Genomic DNA, 20,656 nt, shown 5'->3' with positions numbered 1-20,656 from the left:
TGTTAATGAAGTCTGGCGACCTTATTAATTTTGAATATGACGATGCGATAATTAGCGAGCTGCAAATTAGCGACCTAGGAGAAACTAGATAATGCTAGGTAAACTAGATATTCTATTCCATGTAAATATGTTAATTTTAAATTTTCATTGAATTAGTAATACTGGTAAATATTTTATACAAATTAATTCATTTTTTTAATCAACAACAAAATTACTTCATCGATTGTTTTGATATGAAGAAAATTATTTTGTAATATAACTATGAAATTTAGAAGGGTTATTTATAGGGTTTTTTCAACCGCAGTCCCCATTTTTTACACTCTATAATACTTAGGTCTCAAAAGTTGATTTTGCATCAGTTAGGTCCCCAACAATTTCAAATTAAAATGATCCCTAAATACTATTTTTATTTTTTTCTTTTAAAATACATAAAAAATACAAAATAAATTGTGACTCATTCTTAAAATATTTGGACATTTAATTTATGACAATAAAAAACATAACATGAGAAAAAAATTATTTTCATGACATTTTTAATGATACATAATATTTTTTTAAATTAAATTAATGTTTCATTAAAAAAAAATTATTACCTACGTTGTTTTTTTATTATATTATCTCAATATTATCAATTTTTATTATGTTTATTCTTGTTTATTTCATATTTTTCTTAAACTTAATAGTGTATATAAAATTATTTATGTGTGTATATATATATATGTGTGTGTGTGATTTTTTATAAGTTACATTATAGAAAAAAATTACAAAATAAAATAAATATGCACATAATAAATATTGATAATCTCATGATAATTCAGTTATTAATATTAAAAAAATATAGGTAATAATTTTTTTAATGAAAAATAAATTTAACTTGTAAAACTACTAAATATTTTTTAAAATGTCATGAAAATAATTTTTTTTTCAATGTCATTGAAAAGATATGAAATCAACAATTCCTACAATGAAGGGTGCCTAGATGTGATAGTCTAGAATATTTTGTGATTCCTAATTATAGGTTGTAATTGATTTGGAATGATTTTTCTTATATGATTTGTGTAGTCCTTATCTAGAGGTGTAATGAGCTAAGGCTCAAAGTATTCCTGTACAGTTTCTATATAAAGAAATGAAATACCTCAGCATAGATAGAGCTGCGAAATATTATTCTCCCAAAATCCAAATCTTGTCTTGGTACCAGAGCCACAGAGGCCCACGTTGCTACCATGTCCGACAAAAGACAACACCACCACACCCAGCTTTGGGAGCACACCGGCAGTCGTTTCTTCAAAGGGTACGCACTTTGCTACCACCCAAATGGGTTCAAGCCCCAATACAGCCACAACAATCACATCTCCAATCCCTTCGTATCATTTCGGGGGCACTCTCAGCTAGCCTTTCGTAATGAAGCTGGATAGAAATAACTTCACCATGTGGCGCACGATGGCTTCTACCATCATTAGAGGACATCGCCTGGATGGATTTCTGAATGGAACCAGACGCCCACCACCAGAGTTCATCCCTTCCAGCCTCAGCTCCAACGCACAAGAAGACACTGCCGGCAATACAGAACTCATGAGCAATCCAGCGTATGAGCAATGGATCATTAACGATCAACTCTTCATGGGATAGCTCTATGGCTCTATGACAGATACCATAGCCACGGAAGTAATGGGCTGTCATACTGTAGCAGAGTTATGGAGGTCTCTTGAGACACTTTATAGGGTTCACTCAAAGGCAAAAATGGATGAGACACGTACAAAGTTGCAGACCACCAGAAAGGGAGCCATGAGCATGACCGACTATCTCTGACAGATGCGCACTTGGGTCGATGTGCTCGCTATAGCAGGTAGTCCATATCTTGAATCTCAACTTGTTACTAATTCGTTGCTTCTCCTGAAGTGGTCGACTCAGATGTATGATATGTTAACAGTGGAGCCAGCAACCATCTTACTTTTGATGTGAACAATCTGAACCAGCAAGCTGCATATGGTGGTAAGGAACGCCTCACAGTAGGCGACGGTAATACCATTCCCATCTCTCATATTGGCACAGGAAGTTTATACACTAAATAAGATCATTCTCTTGTGCTTAAATGACATGCTACATGTCCCTAAAATTACAAAAAAACCTTATTAGTGTCTCTAAGCTTACTGTTGATAACAATGTGTTTATTGAGTTTGATGCCAATTATTATTTTGTGATGGACAAGGCCACAAGGAGGGTGCTGCTCCAAGGGACAGTTAGAGATGGTCTTTACCAACTCAACACCAACATTAATCGTTCCTTGTCTGCTGCAAAATCCAGTTCTTCTTCGAGTCCTTTTACTGCTTCCTCTTTTCTGAAAAGTTCCAAAAATAATGTAGATCAGTCAGTGACTGATGAGTCTTTACTTTCCAAGAATGATGCATGGCATAGGCGTCTAGGCCATGCATCTCCTAGAATTTTACACCAAATTCTAGCTGTCACTAATGTAAAACTGTTGAGAAATGAAAAACAACCTTTTTGTGATGCATGCCAATATGGAATATCTCATTCTTTACCTTTCCCGTCATCAAATAGCAAAGCTTCCCATGTTCTAGAATTGATTCATATTGATCTTTGGGGGCCAGCACTAGTTATGTCAAATACTAACTATATATTTTATATTCACTTCATTGATGATTTCAGCTGCTACACATGGCTCTACCTTCTCAAATTCAAATATGATGCTCTTGCTGCCTTCACTCAATTCAAAACACTGGTAGAAACCAATTCGATAGGAAAATTAAAACACTAAGGTGTGATTGGGGTGGTGAATATCAGTCTTTCTCAAACATTGTGAAAGAAAGTGACATTCTCTTACAACACTCATGTCCACACACATCTGCCCAAAATGGGTGTGCTGAACGCAAACATCGCCACATTGTGGAGATGGGACTTACACTCTTGGCACAAGCTGCCATGCCACTCAAATATTGGGTGGATGCTTTCCAAACTTCAGTATACTTAATCAATCGATTACCAACACCTATTTTGCATCACGTTTCACCCTTTGAGACTCTCTTCCATAAAAAACTAGACTATTCTCTCATTCGTGTCTTTGGCTGTGCTTGTTTCCCGTGTCTTCGCCCATATTAAGAACATAAGTTCAATTTTCGCTTTATGAAATGTGTCAATTTAGGCTACAGTAATTTTTTCAAGGGATATAAATGTATAAGCTTAACTAGTCATGTTTATATTTCTCATAATGTGACTTTTAAAGAGCATGAATTTCCATTTAAAGCAGGGTCTCTTAATACTCTTCAGCCCCCAAAACAGGTTACTCTCACTCCCACAACTTTGTTCCAAATTCTTGCGCCTCCACTCACTTTGACCACACCTGCTTCCACTTCCAACTCACCAAATTTCCCAGCTCAAGCGTCTGTTGCAGCAGCACCAGCCACACACGCCAGTCCTTCACCTAACAATGATCAGGTATCTTCTCTTGAACACTCACCTTTGATTACTGAAACTATTGATCATGTTGTTGTGTCCAGCTCGTCTAGTACAGCCTCCAACCATGATTGTAAGTGTCTTACTTTGTGTATTTTGTATTTTGGCAATTTCATGATTCATCTGTTACTTTTTCAGTTGCATCTGTATTTTGATAGTATTTCGGTTCATCTGCTATTTTGCCAGTTGCATCTGGAAGTTTGATATTGTTATAATTGTCTGTTTGCTTACGTGGCTTAGTTTAATGTGACTGTGTTGTTAGGTTTCGAGTTTTTAGTGTGTGCTAAGTTAATTAGTTTTCCTAACGATTTTCTATTTTGAGTGTGGCCGGGTATTTGAGTTGGTTAGAACTCAGATATATAATTGGTTAATTGGTTTTTCTCAGTGCAGTGAGTTTTTGGGGTTTTTCGTTTGGGTTGTTTTTGTTGTCTTTCTTTTATAGGTTGAAGAACTTGATTTTCAGAGGGTGTTCATCCATGGCTAGCTGTGATTGTTCTTCAGGCTGAGTATTGGAAGAAAGTTAGATCTGCAAGAGTTTAAGTGTAAAGATTCAAATAGATCAAGCTAAGGAATTTTGCAAGAGAGACAAGTATAGATGATTTACTGTTTTGGTTGTAAAATCAGAGATACTGTGTAGAACTTGCATTTTATATCTTAGTGGAATTCTTTTTCTGGACTAGGTCCCAAGGATTAGCCATTACTTTGTGTAGTGGTGAACCTTGTAAAAATTGCTTGGTGTGATTCTTTTACTTGCTCTTTGTTATTTCTTTAAATCTTGTTTTACTTCTTCAATATTCTAGATTCTTAGGTAGTCTATCACCTTCAGTGATGTTGCTTCTTCACCTCATGATGACACGACCAGCAGCATTACTCCTCAGCAGTTACCACCAAAGATTGCTCCTAAACCATCTCATCCAATGATTACTCGAGCAAAAGATGGAATCTACAAGCCTAAAGTGTATCTCAATTAGTCCCAGTGGTCTCCTATCTCCGAGGAACCTACTTGTGTTGAAGATGCCCTTGGAATTAAGGGGTGGTGTAAGGTAATGTAGGAAGAATTAGGTGTTTTACAAGCTAACAAGACCTGGTACCTTGTCCCAAATTCTCCCCATTATAATCTTGTTGGTAACAAATGGGTGTTTAAGATAAAGAAAAATGCAGATGGCTCTCTCCAACGATTCAAAGCACGCTTGGTTGCCAAGGGATTTGTAACGTCCCTAAGGTAGGGTACGTTCGCCACATACTCGTAATTCTAGAGTCTACAAGTATGTTAGGCACTTGACCAAAAGAATTAAATAAAATGATACGAAGAAATACAGAAAAATTTTAAAACTTTTATATAAACTTATTAGTAGAAATTATTACACGTATGAATACTTTAAATTTAAGGCTGCCATATGAAAACTCTAAACCATTATTGCATTGCTACTGAGTCCGTGCTCCATAAGTTGCTCAACAGCTAAAGCCACACCTGGAAAAATGTTGGAAAATAACATAATGAGCTAACGCTCAGTAAGCAAATCTCATGCATACACATACACATGAATGTCGTGAGTTTATAGTGCACATATACTAATATGCTGACTTATATACTTATGCATTTCATTTATTGCTCATGCACTTTCAAACCTTACTTTTATGCTCTTTCTTTTAGTTTCACATTTTTATGGGCCCAATATCACTTGTGCACACTGTTTGATTCGGCCAATGCCTGCAGGGCTTGTTACACATATCATATAGAAACTCATGGGTTCTCCTCCGGCTAGCCATCATCACAGCTAGGCTTATCATAACACTCATTTCATCGTTGCCATAGCTGCCATACTTATTACACATATGGAGGAGAAAGACGGAAACATGGCAAACATATCTGAATGGTCAACTCTGACCTAGCCCACACTAGTGGGCAGCCACTATAAGTCTTATAGACTTCCATATTCTTTACTGAACTTACTTGATTGCTTCATCAAAACAGTGGCACCCTCTTTAAACATCTTATTATCGCTTTGCTTAAGCCTTGTGTCATTAAAATGTTCACTTCACATAAGACATTTCAAGGCATTTCACAATTTTCCTCATATTTATATGCATGGTCTTATATCACATAATAATGTATCACATAACTGTACATGCCATGCATACATGCTGATGCTGAAATGTCAATGTTCATGTTCATGATTCATGTTTGATGGTATTCAATCAAGGCATTGTATCACATCTCATATAACTCAAAACATCTTTAGTCATAATACATGAAGCTTTGGGTTGGTGGCGTTGTTATACCTTAACGTAGAGCTATGGCTCAGGTCTAAGGTTTCCAGCCTAAAAACTTAAACGCTTCATATATCATAACATATAACAATCATGAACATAAAATAATCCACATATTCATCAACATAAGAACACATACTTGCACATAATTCATATCATTTTTAACCAAGTAAGACATCTTTCACATATCACGGAATTCATCAATTACATATCACACAACACCCTTATGGTGTTCATATAACCATTATTCACATACTTATCATATGCATCATCATCATACCATACTTAACTTATCAGATGTACACAATCAATGTAGTCATGCATCTTACACTTAAGCACAAAATGTGAGATTTACTTACCTTAAGTCCTTAGCTTATTTTAAAATTGCTCAGCAAGAGTCAATCAATCAAATCCATACAAATCCTAATCAAGGCACATCATTTATTAAATTCTATCAAAATCGTAAATATACACTATTGATAGTGTATATTAACAATATCATAAACTATATGAATGATAATAATAATTATTATCAACGTTATACAAATAACTCTTCATATAAAACATTGCTCATTTAATAATGTACTCTCATGATAATAATAATAATAATAATAATAATAATAATAATAATAATAACAACAACAATAATAATTATCATCTATAAATAAACTTATTTCAATAATAATAACAAAATACCTCAATAACAATACATATATGAATGTATATATATATATTCAAATAGTCATTTTATAAAAGAAATCATATTTTTAACATAAAATTGTAATAATCAATATAATGATAATAATATAAATATAAATATTTATATTATTATTAATTAGTCATAATATCAATTCCAGTGATATAATAAATATACTTTCTCCAAAATTTACTGGTCTTACAAATATCAATAACTGTAAGAAACTAATATTTGATATTATTTTAATATTCAAATATTAATATACAATAATAATGGTTAAATAATAGGTTTACTATAAATCACACTTTTCATATATATATATATATGAATATGTATTCTTGATTTACTTAACAAAACAATAACAATAATAATTAAAATTAATTAATCATAATAATTTCCATATTAATGGAAAATCAATTAAATATGTATTTTTATAATTTATTTAATATTTAATATTTTCTAGAAAATTGGACAGCACAACGGCTATAAAGTGGACAATTCCAAAATCAAAACCTGTATAAAAAATACATATAATCCCAAACAGCCAGTATAATTACAGAAAAATATTTCATATATCAAGAATATATAATTATATACTATAAATACACATAATAACAATTATTCTAATCAATCACAATTAAATCACAATATATAGGTCAAAGAAATTATACCAAAGTGATCGGGTTCCACAACAAGTCAAACGATGATTTTCTGAGACTCAAAACATACTTCAAAACCTCGAACACTAAGTTTCGACCGTCGGTTTACGGTGGATCGTGGTGGGCCCACCACCCAACTATGGTAGATGTAGGAACCAGTTATTGGGTTTTGAAGCCCACAACACGAGGAACACGATGGTGGTGACGGATCGACAAACGGATGCCCGAGGTGGCCGAATCGCAACTTTGAAGTCGCGGGGTGGCCGAACTTAAATCGACCAGTTGAGGTGTTTAATCGGCGAGTGAGCTCTAGATTCCCGCGTGGTCGATAGTTCGAAGGCCTCTGAATCCAACGGTCCGATGCGTGGCTATAAACGGTGATTGCCGGTGGACGTTCGGTGGTCGGGCAGACGCACGCACGCGAGAGAGAGAGAGAGAGAGGGGCTCGGGTAAAAAAAGAAAGGCTGAAGCCTTTTCTTTTTTTTTTTAAAATTATTTTTAAAATTACACTTGGACCCAAAATACTAAAATTCTTTTCAAATAAGCCCTTTAGCAAAACTTTCTTAATTTTATAAAAATCCCCAATTAAAATTATATGACATTTGGGTCCAATACTTGACTACTCAAGTTTCGCTCTCTTTAATCTCATTAAAAACATAAAATCATATTTTAAACACTATTTTTCCATTACTATTTCTTAAATTTGTAAACTTGTACATTTTATGTATTAAAACTCTGATTTATAATAAATAAATGTATTATGAAAATGTTGGATATTACAGGATTTCACTAACGCCTGGGGATAGACTTTGGTGAAACCTTCAGCCCCGTGTTTAAGGCTTCCACTATGAGAATTGTCTTGACCATAATTGTCTCTAGAAATTGGCAAATAAGACAATTGGACATCAACAATACTTTTCTAAATGGTTATCTCAAAGAGGATGTATTCATGGCTCAACCTCAAGGTTTTGAAGACAAGGATAGACCTGACTATGTGTGCAAGCTACACAAGTCATTGTATGGTCTAAAACAGACACCACGGGCCTGGTTTGAAAGACTAAAAAACACTCTGCTGACTTGGAAGTTCACAAACTCAAGATCAGACAATTCCTTGTTTGTTTATAATCAAGACAATGTGATTTTGCTAGTACTGATCTAAGTGGATGATATCATAGTTACTGGGAACAATACCAACAAACTAAATGAGTTCATAGCAACCTTGAACAAGAGCTTTACACTCAAGGACTTGGGACCACTACACTTCTTCCTTGGTATTGAAGTATACAGAGACGAAACAGGGATCTATCTGACACAATCTAAATACATTAAAGAGATACTTGACAAATATGGGATGAAAAATCTGAAACCGTGCTCGACTCCCATTGTAGCAGGCAAGCCAATGTCTATTAATGAGGGAGAAAAACTGATGAATTCGTTCATCTCTGGAAGTGTAATGGGTGCTTTACAATACTTGTGCCACACTCAACTGGATATAGCATATACCGTAAATAAACGTAGTCAATTCCTACAAGCACCTTCAAAAGTTCATTGGAGTGGAGTTAAGCGAATGTTGAGATATTTAAAAGGGTCAGTTGGACATGGACTACACATTGTGCCTGGTGATCGGTTGAGTGTAACAGGTTATTCATATGCGGATTGGGCATGTTGCCCAGATGATAGAAAATCAATTGATGGTTATTGTGTCTAATTTGGTGACTCACTTGTGTCATGGTCATCGAAGAAGCAAGCAGTAGTAGCAAGATCAAGCACCAAATCCGAGTATAGAGCTTTGGCACATGTAGCTGCTGAAATTACGTGAATAGAGTCTCTATTGAAAGAACTAAAGTTTCCACTAGCAGCCAAATCAATTACATGGTGTGATAATGTGAGTGCTGCTGCATTGGCGTCTAATCTTGTGTATCATGCAAGAACGAAACATATTGATAGCCCATCACTTGAGAACTCCAAAGTTAAGCGTGCTTGACTTGGAGTAATCTCAAGATGGGTGACCTCCTGGGAAGTTTTCCCAGGAAGCGTGCAAGTGAGGACAAAGCACGCTGGAAAGACTCGTATTGGTTTGTAGGGCCAGTCGTCGTTCCAGGAAGTAGCTATAGTGACGTGGGGCGTTAAAAATGGTATCAGAGCCTTAACCCAGCCAGAAGTGTGGCCGACGGGGATGCCGGGCCCATAAGGGGGGGTGATTCTGATAGTCAGAATCCCGTGATCCATAAGGGGAAAGATCGGGTAAAGCTGTGCAATCTCACACCGCCTGGGGAAGGTCAAGTGTGCTGATTCTAAGACTATGTAGGTATGGGACTACACAGTTGAAGATGATTTAAATGAATTGATGGGTACTACCTATATCAACAAGATGCATCTTCTTTTCGGTGGCCCATCACGTGAGAACTCCAAAGTTAAGCGTGCTTGACCTAGAGTTGTCTCAAGATGGGTGGCATCTTGGGAAGTTTTCCCAGGAAGCGTGCGAGTGAGGAAAAAGTATGCTGGAAAGACTCGTGTTAGTTTGTAGGGCCAATCGTCATTCCGGGAGGCAGCCATAGTGACGTGGGGCGTTACAATATGCACTTCGTGAGGGACAAAGTGCTCAAGAAAGAATTGGAGGTCAGATACATACCATCTTCAGATCAAGTAGTTGATGGTCTAACCAAGGGGTTGTCTCACTCAAATTTTCGAATGCTGATAGACAAACTCTGTGTGCAAATAGCATCCCTTCGTTTGAGGGGTGGTGAAAAGATATGAAATCAGCAATTCCTACAATGAAGGGTGCCTGGCTGTGATTGTCTAGAATATTCCGTGATTCCTAATTATAGGAACTATTCATTGTAATTGACTTGGAATGGTTTTTTTTGATATGATTTGTGTAGTCCTTATCTACACGTGTAATGAGCTAAGGCTCAAAGTATTTTTGTACAGTTTCTATATAAATTTATGAAATACCTCAGCATAGATAGAGCTGTGAAATATTCTTCTCTCAAAAATCCAAATCTTGTTTGTCATGTTTGGTATTGTCAAAAATTAAGTGATCCAATTTTTTTTAAGATTAATTCACTTTTTTATATTTTATTTATGTATTTTGAAAGAAAAAAGAAATAAAAATAACATTTAGGGATCTAAATGATACGATTTGAAAATATTAGGGATCTACCCGAAACAAAATCAACTTTCGGGACCTAAGTGTTACAAAATATAAAGAATGAGGACGGCTGAAAAAAACTTATATTTATATTTTAAATGTTTTAAATTTACTTAATAATTTACTAATTTAACAAATATATTATACATATTGTTCCCCTCTAAAAATTCAACTCTAAGTTAGCCTTTGCTTATATTAATACAATATAGATATTTATATATATATATATAAATAAATTTCTTATCCTTTCATATTTTCTTAGTTACTTACGTAATATCTTACGTACCTCTAGATGAATAAGCCTATTCTATTTCCTTTTCAAAATATAGCTTATGTAGTGATAGTGATTAGTTTGAGGAGTGCATTTTTATTTCATTCCGTGTTGTTTGGTTGGTAAAATGAAGTGGGAAATGATTTTTCAATGAAAATCTTATTATACTTTTGATGAAATTATTATTCCACTCAAAATTGGGTGGAAAAACAATTCCATTCCATCTTTTATATTATTATATAATTTATATATTATTAAAAAATTATGATTCTTATATTATATAATTTACATCATTTTTATTATATATTTGACAATACTTTTTATATATTTTTTAGTAAAAAAAAAATGTTTATTGTACAAAAATATATTATTATATATTATTTAATTATTTTAGATATTCATCTTAAAACTTTATATTATTTAAAATATAACAACAATTACAAACTATTAAAATTGAAATATATTTCCTACTAGGATTTAAATTTAATATAAAATTAAGTTTTATGATTTTTTAATAAAATAAAAGAAAAGGTTCCATTCAATTAAGTAGATTTTTTAAGTATTAATGATATTTTATTATACTTCTTTCTACAAAATATTTATGTATAATATATTATTTATTTGTTTAATTTGTATATAAGGGTAATTTAATAAAAAAATAAATTTAGAATAAAATTGATAATTTGGTATATAATAAAAGCTAACATTAAAAAATAATGATAAATTGATTAAAAATTATATTTTATAAGAGTAGAGTAAGGGTATTTTGGTCAAAATAAAATAATTTCATTTTATTACATATTATTATACCAAACATGTTACTCCTTATTCAGTTAATTATTCTAATGTCCATACCAAACAAAATAATCAAAATTTAATTCTTATTATCATTTTCATTACCATTCTATTTTTGTTTTACAATCAAAAGCCACTTAAGATTTGTCAACCACCTAATCGTTTTTTTGGAGAAACTTCTAAAATTATGAGGTCACATGTATTTATTTATAGCCTCCATGCAAACCCTAATTTTCCTAAATCCTATTTATGCATAATTATCCATAATTATATTAGTTAATAAAAGAGTCAATAACTAATCTTAGCCTCTTCACCAAAGGCCATTTGTGGAACCTTTCCATACCACCATTGATTGAGCTACAAATAGATATTCCTTAATATAGAGCCACTTCACCATGTCATGTCATATCCATATTTTTTATAGTCACTTATATAAAATATATTTATATATATATAATAATTTCATATTGTTGTAGACATGGATTACCATTTAATCATTGAGACCTATCTGATCATATATGCCGCGATTAATAATTAATTGCATCAATAATTTTGACATAAATGGTGCTTCTACTCACAATTTTATTTTTTCTTTCCACACCCATTTTTATTAAATTATTTTTTTAAATATATCTTTATCATAAATTTACACAAATATTCTCTTATTTAACATTAAAGTTATATTTCTTTCACACACATTTTTTTTTTTGATAAATTCTTCACAAACACTTTTAATCCATATACTAAATAACAAGTACAAAATATATTATCAATATTAAAATGAATTTGCTTACAAACAAAAAAATCGTTCATATTGTAATTTACTAACTTTTTGTTCTAAATTTGTGTGTAAAGGAATAAAATTTAATTTTACAATTGATTATGTTTAATATAGAGATGTATCGATATTTTATTATTTGAATAAATTATGGGTGTAAAAAGATTTTTTGTAATATAAATCTTTTTATAAAAGAGTAATTTGTAGAAAATGAAAATTAGGAAGGGGTGTAAAAAGAAAATTTCCAATTATTAAATTTTATCATAGCCAAAAGGGTGTTATCAAAAAGGAATGAGGAGAGAAAAAAAATGGTGTCCCAATAAAATCACTCTATTTTTTCACATTGGTATAATCCAAATTACTAGGAATATGTGATTCAAAAGTTTCCATATAAAGCATAATTTTTTATGTTACTATTGGTGGGACAAATATACCCATAATCAATCATAGTATTAGAATATATATATATATATATAAATAGTGAAACCTTTCTCTCTTTTGGATCACCAAAAGTGTGCTTTGATCAATCTCAACTCTTTATATTTATAAGTCAAACTATGCAAGTGTCATTTTCTTTTTTAAGCAAATGGCCGGCAAGGCTATGAAATGATAAGAATATATATAGTCATCTCTATTAGTACTACTCCTACTATGTGCACTCATTTTCCATGTCACCACTAAGCACTATATGACCTTTAATTATAATAACATTATGAGATTATATAGTCGTAGGTACTTGAATTTGTATGCATTATATATCATCTTGACCTTTGTATTTTTACCGAATACGCAATCGGCCTATGTGTTTTGTTAAATGACGATTCAGACTCTGTGTTTTACAAAATTGATCAAAATAGTACTCTATACCCGATTTTAATCAAAATATTTTCAATAATAAAAGCAATTATCGGGTCATTAGTGATGCGATGAGTTCAGAAAAGTGAAGAAAGTAGTCGATAAGCTGATAATGAAATATTATATTTGAATTTTTTTTTATCAAAATTAGGTATAAGATAATATTTTGCAAAACACAAAGTCCGAATTGTCATTTAACAAAACAGAGATCGTATTTAGAAAAAATATAGGTTTCCTGTAATAAATATATATATATATAATGTTTATATATTTATATTAAAATAAACATACGTACGATCGAGTCATACAATACAAATCCCACAATATAATGCTGGTTTTTGAGCCTATTCGCGTTGATCTCATCCATACAATAGTAACACGTAATAGAAATAAATTATTTTTACCAAGAACAAGAGGATCATTATTATTTAGAAAAGAAAAAGAAAAAGATAAAAAGAAGTGGGGTTGGGAGGTTGAAGATAAATTATTTTTAAGCTTTCGCATTCACAAAAGTAGGAAAAATCCATTAATTATAATTATGGACGTTTATGTTGTCTACAAGCGAATGAGATGACAACATCATTTATACTTATAGGAGAATAATTTGCTGATAATTACATATATAATAAAAAATAATAATGTTTTTCTTGTCAAAGGATAAGGATGAGTATGGAAAATTTAGTTGTCTAACCAAGTCCTCTCTTATCCCTACAATATATATTTTGTTAAGTTTGTAAATGTAAAATGAGAGAGAGATCACTTTTGACTCTATTAGAAAGACAAATTATAATATAATAATAGTGACAGTGTAATTATAGCAAACATTTTATTAGTTTTTAGATTTACTCTTACAGATAATAGTTAGAGGGTGTTTCGTACGAGGTTTGAGTTTGTGAGAGTAGGGTTAGAGGGATTTAGATTAAGTGAATGTGAAACTCAAGTGTCACTACTACAAAAAATGTTTTTTAGGACTCGCATCCCGCGAGTTCTCTATTTGAGAGCCTTAAAAACTGGGGTTTTTAGGACTCGCAAATAATGTTTTTAGTCCTAAAAGAATGGCCGGAGTAAGTGGCGGCACCACCACTCCACGGTGGCCATTGGGTCTAATTTTTTAGTGGGTTTTGAAGCCCAAGATGCAAGGAATATGGTGGTAGTGGTGGTTCATCTCGTGGTGGCTCGAGGTGGCCAGAAAGTGGTCGGATTGTTGGAGGAAAAACCAAAATCGCATCAACTTCGACGACCACTTTGAGGGTCTTAGGCGGCGCATGAGGGGCTGAGCTCCGGGGGTTAGAGGTTTCGGGGGGCGGCGCATCTCCTAGGGCGGCGCGTGGCGGTCGGCGGCAACGGCAAGGCGACCGTTTGGCCATGGCAAAGACGAGCTAGAGAGATAGGGAGCTTCAAGAGAAAGAGAGAGAACTCAGGAGAGAGTGTGTTTTGAGTTTTTTTTTATAATATTGAGTGATTTGAGGGATTGGAAGGAATTTGTGATTTTTTTAAATTCAAATTTTTAGGACACACGTGGTTTTTAGGGTTGGCGAAAATTCTTGCGAGTCCTAAAATGTCCAGGAGGTGTTTGTTAACAAAAAATTCAAATTTTTAGGACACCTATATTTTTTAGGACTCGCAAGTCTATGAACTGTTTTTATGACTCGTATTTAAGTGAGTGTCCTAAAAAGTATCCTAAAAAAGTGTTTTTATAGTAGTGTGTTTAAAATGGCTACCCTCAAATCAATAAATTAGATTAAGCATTCTCATTCCTACCAAACCAAACGCCCACATCAAATAACTCGTGAAAATAATGTCCCACCTAAAAATCTTCTTTGATATATTCCCCACATAATGTATTTAATACTAACTAGGCTGCTAAAATGATTAGAATAATATTAATGAACGGTTAAAATGGCATAATCTCGATACAATAAAGTCAAAAAAAACCAGCTCAAGCATAGTTTGAACATTGTTGACTAGGTGATTTTGTTCTTAATATAAAAAATTCTCAGCACGTACGACTTGAAATTAAAACCTAAAAGTTCTATAGGGTTTAATTGAATTAGGATGAAGAGGACGATGGATGTCCACAGATAGTGCATATATATATAATTATATGTTTATATTTTTATATAAAGTTCAATACTTAATTTATGACGTATCACAAAAAAGAGCATGAAACATAATTAGCCTTGTTTCTTAGTGGTACTCGTCTATTCCCTCACTGCCTCTCGTTTAGATTAGTTATTTGAGGCCTCAAATATGCTATGTATAGTATATATAAATATGTGTCTTTAAAAGCCACGGTGGGGGTTCAAAAACCCCCAAAAACATATAATTATATAAATACATATATATATGTATATTGTCCTTTATAAGTGGTGTTATTTGGTCTACGAATTGGTGGTGGTAGCTACTTTTATTCTCTTTTCTTTTTTTTATTATTATGAAGAGGTTGGATACTCCATTCCTCTAGGGTTATACCAATAATGCGATGTCAATACTAGAGATCACGATCAAACTCATAAGAAAGTTATGTTGCCACTAAAAAAAGTAATTTTTTTGGTAGGTTGTGTCGGGTTGAGGATTATTGTAAATAGAAAAGTGATCATTTGTTAACATATTTTGGATTATGACATTGAAATTTTCTTAGGTATGGGCATTATTTTTGTCTCTATCGTAGGAGCGTTTTCTATTTTCAGCATTTGGAGAAGTTGTAACCTAATTTTTTTGCATGATGACTTACATTATAGTTATAGCAATATTCCCACTAATTTTCGGAAAATTTCAAATAATTTATGGTGCTGAAATCAAAGTCCACAAAGTCAGTTGCACCTGTGTCTGAGCGTGCAAAAAATACTATTTGAACTCTGATTTCAGTATTGTATATTATTAAGAATTTTCTGAAAATTAGCGGGATGCCTACTATAACATCATGTACGCTGTCATACAAAAAAAAAGATTATAATTTATTAAAGTACCGAAAATAAAAAATCTTCCTATAGTAAGGGTAAAAGTAATATCCATAACTAAGAAGCTCCCTTTAATATATATAGGATAATTCTCATATAGGGGCTTCACTTTAATCCCTATCGGTAGGACTCTTCAGTGCTCTCGACCTGTGAAAAATTTTCGGTATAATTTTTTTTATGACCATGTATATTGTAGTTGTTTAGAGCATCATGCAAATTTTTAGAAAATTCCGAATAGTTTACAGTGCCGAAAACTAAGTCCAAACATATTGTTTTCCACGTGCATAAAAAAAATAAGTCACACGTGCAACAACATTTTTTAACTTAGTTTTCGGTACTGTAAACTATTCGGAATTTTCTGAAAATTTGCAGGTTGCTCTAAATAATATACACACTCATAAAAAAAATTGCACCAAAAACTGTTCACGAGTTGAGAACACTAAGAGCTCCACCAATAGGACTGAAAGTGAAGCACTTATAAGAGAATTGTCATATATATATATATATATATGTTGTGAATTGTAACATGTAATGAATTAAAAAAAAAAAATGTATATGCCTTTATAGGCTTCATCATATAATATTTTTGCGAAGCATTAATAGAAAAACAAATTATACATTATCACGTTTGCATTTTGTGACCCCAACATATAGGCTTTCATATATATTAATTGATTAATATAAAAAAATTATGTATATATCTTAATTAGTATAGCTATATAGTTAGACAGGCTTTTGAAATTGACCAAGAAATATTTTATATTAGGGAAAATATTATTTTGGCCTATGTGTTTTTTCCGAATATATGATCGGGCTCTGTGTTTTGTTAAATGACAATTCGGACCTTTTATTTTACAAAATAGATCAAAATAGTACCCTAGACCCGATTTTGGTCAAAATATTTTAAATTATAAGATTAATTATCAGGTTGTTAGTGATGCGATGAGTTAAAGAGAAGTGGAGAAAGTTGTCGAGTAGCTGAGAATGAAATATTATATTTGTAATTTTTTTGACCAAAATTGGGTATAATGTATTATTTTGAAAAATGCAGAATCCGAATTGTCATTTAACAAAATACAAGGACCAATCACATATTTAAGAAAAGCATAGGTCAAACTAGTATTTTTCCTTTATATTATAATACTCTAAAGAAAACTAAGTGGGGTGATGTAGATCATCAACAATCCAAATAGCTAGAGCTAGCTTCTCAACTCATCTAATTATTCTTTCCGCGTGTTGGAATATACATGAGATTATTCTACAATTTATATAGTGCTATTACATGTATTCTATACATTGTTGGACTCGTAGTACTCCACCAACTTTTTTTTTTTTTTTTTGAAAAATAAAATTCCATTAAAGATTCCAACTTAGCCAAAGAATGAACCAATTAAGGAATTTGCTTCATTGAAACCAAATAACAAACTTAAATGTTTTTAACAAAGTCTCCAATAGAAGAGAGATCACAGTTAGAACTAACAATTTTTCCAACACCACAACAAAGCTGGATACAAACCACAAGCCTTCATGATAGTAGAAGAGAAACTTCCAACCTTGGGAATAAGCATACCAGCAATAATTTTACCAGAATGATCACAAAACACTACTCCAAACCCCATCGTAAATTTATTTGGAAAGATTGTAGCTTCCATATTTAATTTATAGCGGCCAAGAGAAGGAGCCAACTGCAGTGGCATTTCGATACTCAAACAAAAAAACATTAGCCCAACTTGCGGTTATGATTGGTTAAATATAAAGTTAAGTGTATTTTCACAAAGTGGAGCAAAACATTTAACGATTTCACATAGTGGTAATGTGAAATTTAATTTTTTATTGTAGGCATTCAAAAATTTCATTTTTTGGTCTAAAATAATATAATAAGGTGTCTAAGCATGCCCAAAAAGCTCGAAAGCATTTAGATGTGTTTAATGTCACTTTTGGACAAGTTGCACAAGACTCCGGACGATGCATCGCCCCTATGGAGGTGATGCATAGCGCACACGTGACAAAAATGCAAGGATACAACAAGCTCACCTACTGTAGGTGGCACATCACTTGACAGGTGATGCATAGCTCTCTAACACTCTCAATTTTCTCCAAGAAATTCATCACGATTGCTTGACTTGAGAATTTCATAGGCATGTTGTATCTCACTCTTTATTCCTTCATAGCATAAACTTATTTTTGAATTTATCAAATTATATAAAATCAATAAATAAAAAATCAATAAACATAAAAAAATTTAATCTAAATATAATATTAAAAAAAACTAAAATCAATATTTCTAAAAAAATCTTTAAACTAAATTAAATTAAAAACTCAATCAAATCTATATTTAAATATATAAACACATTTAGAAAACAATCAAGCAATAAATTAAAATAGTTCAAAATATAATTTAGTTTAGATTTATTGTATTATATTTTATAATTGAAAATATTAATTTGTATTTAATTTTCAGGAAATAAATTGCATTTGAACATTAATAAAAAGAGAGAAGAAATAAATAGTTAAAAATGAAAAAGAAAAATGAAAATTTGGCATTTTCGTGGTCCAAACCCAACACGAATAGGCCCAAAGGAGCCCAAACCCGCCTAGGCTTTGCCTTGTTCTCCATCACCCCAGCGCGCCACGTGGCGATTTTCCCTCGCGCCACACGTCCGCGAGCAGCCCAGCCCAGCCCTGTGCCTGACCCGCGAACCACCCAGGCAGCTTCGCCCGTGACCCGTGCGCCCAGCCCGCCTAACCCATCTGTTGCTTCTTTCCCCTCCTACAGCTGCACACATGTCTCTCTCCCATTGGCTGCGGCTGGGTCAAAGCTCCAGCTAACGCCAGCCTCCTTCCAGCCCACTTTGGGCCTTGGACCCTTCCATTTTTAGCTTTAAAGCTCACATTTTGTGTTGGTTTAAAAAAAAGGGGTATGATGACCATTCAGTAAAATAGCTAGGTTAATATTAATAATAAGATTTTATTTTTCAAAATCATATTTTATTATTAATGTTTTAGATTTATTTTGTAAACCCAATTTGTAGTTTAATTTCTTTTTAGTCATTTTCTTATTCTGTAAATAGGGATTCTTCTTTCACATTTGGTTTGTAATTTCTAGAGTAAATAAATTATAGCAAAATTTCTATTCACTTTATTCTCATACTTTCTTCTTATAATTTTGTGAGAATGAAGAGCATAATGGTCTAATTTTGGGAAGGTTAGGGATGATTCCATTTGCTAGTAATATTATTTTGTTACTTTGATTTACTATGTTCTTAATATAATACATTTGAGTTATTTATGTTCTTTCAACTTCATCTTTATTTTGTTATATTTATTTACTTGTGCTGATAATATATAGGATTAGTCATGCTCTTTCTATGTATTTCTAATTAGTAAAAGTAATATTGGTACATAATTTTATGTCTAATCTTCTATTGCATTATTGCCCTTTTGTCATTTTTAGATTTTTCATAAGATTAACGTTGTGCTCCTAAAGTAAATAACTTTATAACACAAATGAACTTTTGTTAGAAAAAAATATGTACTTTAATGTTAGATTTTTCAAGTAAATGTTGAGATGTGAACTATTTACTTGTATAGTTTTGTAAATCAAATAACTAAGTAACTAAACAAGCATATAGATGATTCTTGAAACCTTTCTACTTTTCAACTCTTGATGACATCTTATTTTTATTTCACTTGTCTCATTTTATCATTTCATTAAAAAGACAATAAAAAAATCTCAAATCTCAAATCTATTTTCATTTTCATTTCTATTTATTTCATGTTACTAACCTTTTGTGTTATTTTTCTACTAATATTTTGGTTTTAGGTTATCTCATTTTGGATCGATCGCCCGACTTTTACTACAACTACCGCTTAGTGGTTGTCATAATTTGGGCGTTAAACAAAGATTTATATATTATTAGTAAATATAAATAAAGATAATAAGATGAAGAAAAATAGATGAAAGAAAATTAAATCACTTAGATAAATAAACTTGAAGCACACGATGAATCAAAAATATAAAACAAAATCATTGTACATATATGATCATCCTAACATTATTATGAATATTAGCCTATTATGCTATACATTCTCATAACAATTATAGATTAAAAATATGAGAAATGAAACTAAAATTTAGTATAATTTTGCTAGGAAAAAATTACATACCAAATATGGAAAATGAGCACTTATTTATAGAGCCTCAAAAATGACTAAATTACAAAAAAAAGTTTGGGTCTTACAAAAAAAAAAGAGCAAATATGAAAACATAAAAGATGATTGCTTTATTCCCTTGTTGACATAATTATTATTTTGGTTTTTGTTGTGCATGAATGTAGAATGTGACTGGAACGAGCCAATGGGAAAACCCCACTTAGCGTGCAGCTGAAAAAAACTACCATTTTGCAGAAATTGACGTTTTTGCAAAAGTTGGTATTTTTGCAAAGTGAAGACAAAGTTGGCATATCAGGGAAAAAGGGATACCCAGTAGACTAGGCTGGGCCGCGTGTCAGTTGGGCTGGGAGAGGAAAGGGCCTGGGCTGGTATTGTTCATAACCCTATTCTCTTGCAAAAATGCCATATTTTCAAGTTTCAGCAACATTTTTATTTATTTATTTTTTTGCTTGCATTTCCAAATGCCAAAATGCATTTCAATACCTAAAAAATAATAACAAATAAATTAAATATTTTCTCATATAAGTTAAATCGTATTAAAAATTTTAAAATATTAATTAAAATTTAGTTTGTTT

The sequence above is a fragment of the Humulus lupulus genome, chromosome 9, assembly GCF_963169125.1.
Source record: "Humulus lupulus chromosome 9, drHumLupu1.1, whole genome shotgun sequence".
NCBI classification, from domain to species: Eukaryota; Viridiplantae; Streptophyta; class Magnoliopsida; order Rosales; family Cannabaceae; genus Humulus; species Humulus lupulus.
This window is presented reverse-complemented; position numbering follows the sequence as displayed.